The following is a 2,245-nucleotide window of genomic DNA, read 5'->3' on the forward strand; positions in this document are numbered from 1 at the left end:
CCCCGTGCGCGGCCCGCCGCCACGGGGGAGATGCGGAGGAGGGCGTCCCGCAGAGCCGGTGACAGCAGGGCCACCCCAGGAGGGTCCCCACCGACCCGAGGGGGAGCGGCACCGTAACGCCATGCAAAGCCAGGCTCTGGCACTGAAACCGCTTTTTATGTCTCGAAATCATGCTGACCCCACAAGAGCTGGAGCTTTGGTTTCTCATCAGGTCTCGCTCAGATGGGACTTTAAAGGAGAGCAGCCCCCGAGCCCCATCTGTGCTCCACCGAGCATTTCCCCCGCCCCGGCCGCTCAGCACCCTCCCTTCCCGCCCCGCGCAATCTCATCACAAAGCCCCCGCGCAATCTCATCAAAAAGCTCCTACAGAAACACTTCTGGGTTTAATTACAGCCCACTGAAATCCTCTGCCTGTTTCTCATGACAGGGTGAAATTCGCTCTCCACCGCACAGAGCAGAGACAGGAAGGGAGCAGGCGGCAGAAACACCCGCACAAGCAGCGAGATCCCAGGTTGGGCCCATCTGGTTTCCCCCCCGCTGCAACGGGACGAAGGCAGCAGCTCAGGCTCCATCACAGAGAGAGGGCCGGGACATGTTCAGAGCAAGGGGAGCCCGAGGGGGAGGGGCAGGCAGCACCCCTGGGGCGAGATCCTGCCCTGGGACACTCAATACCCAGCTACCCCTGGGCATCTGCTCTGTGATGTGCTTTACGTGCCCCACTGATGCCATGGTCAAAGCCACCGTAGCCAGAGGCACTTGGCCCTGGGGAGCATGGCTAGCAGCCAGAGCAGGCACCAGATAAGGGTCTGGACCATCGGGAATGGGGTTTTCCTGCTACGGAGGGCAGAGCCACTTGCTGATCTTTGCCTCTTGTGATTGTCGGAGACAATTCTTCAGCCACCTCACCGACGGAGTGGGAAGGGGAGGATTTGGTTGTTGGTCCTCCTCTCCCAGCCTTCTGCTCTGCAGAGCACCAGGTGCAGGAAAAGACAATAGGAAAGGGGTTTTTTGGGTTTTTTTCCATTTCCCTGTTGGAAATGATTGAGAAATGGTAGAAAAAAGAAAAAAGAAGCACGTATCAGCTCTGAAACCCCCCCACTGAGCATTAAATGGGGTAACGCTGGTGCACAGGGTGGTGGGACACCGCCCTGCTGGAAATGATTGAGAAATGGTAGGGGGGGAAAAAAAAAAGCACGTATCAGCTCTGAAAACCCCTCAATGAGCATTAAACGGGGTAACACTGGTGCACAGGGTGGTGGGACACCGGCTGCAGAGCAGCTGTTGACGGATGGAGGAAGCCTCACGCAAGGCCGGCCAAACAGGGAGCGGTGGGCTGTGGCACCAGCGGGTCACGAGTCAAACAACAATGCTTCCTACGTGTATGTCAAACAGAGAGCAAGTCCAAGAATCTGCCCAACAGCACCAGCTGCTCCCCTCCGTGCCCCAAGAGCCGCAGGACGGAAACAGCCCAAACGCAGAGTTGCAGAGGTGAGGGGAGAGTGTCCCGAGGGCTCCTGCTCCGCGAGGGATGACCTGGACCTGCTGCACAGGCAGCTGCGTGGCCACCCGTGACGGGATGGAAAAGCCCTTGTCCAGGGCTAGCCGGAGGAGACCCAGCTCCGCAGAGGGCAGGGAAAGGCTGGGATGTGCATCCCAAGGGTTTTCCAGAAGCACTGGGCAGGCGGAGAAGGACAGCCCTGAGGGAGACAAACCCTGCCAATTCCACGCTAAACCCCCAGCGCATCCCTCAGCGCTCGCTGAGGAGCTCAACCCCCGGCGTACGAACTCCTGATCACCACACCCAGACACAGCTCCTCTGCCGGGGCTGCCCTACGCTCTGCCCGGCTGTGCCCCATCCCGGGGGGCCGCAACCGTATTCCCCCACCCCGCAAGCTGCTTGCCGAGCCCTGCTCCCCGTTAGACACCCAAACTCCCCAGAGCTGCAGGAAAAAGGCACACGGGTGCGGAGAGCGGGACAGCCAAAGCAGCAGCAGCAGGAGGTGGAACGAGAGATGCCGTAACTTCAGCCCCGCGCCGAAGGAAGCAGAGAGGAGCTGCTCTAACGTGTCCCTGCCAGCCGCAACACAGCTGGCCAGGCTAATTTTAGACTCACCAGCTTAGCAAGGCTCATTCCTGTTAAAAAGGCTTGCAAGAATTCACGAGCTCCAGGCCGTGGTGCCGAAAAGCGAGCCTGGCTCCCGGGAAGTGCCCTCTCCCGGCCGGGGAGCAGCCATCGGCTCGGCCG

Source organism: Eurypyga helias, unplaced genomic scaffold (genome assembly GCF_000690775.1).
Source record: "Eurypyga helias isolate BGI_N326 unplaced genomic scaffold, ASM69077v1 scaffold22842, whole genome shotgun sequence".
Lineage (NCBI taxonomy): Eukaryota > Metazoa > Chordata > Aves > Eurypygiformes > Eurypygidae > Eurypyga > Eurypyga helias.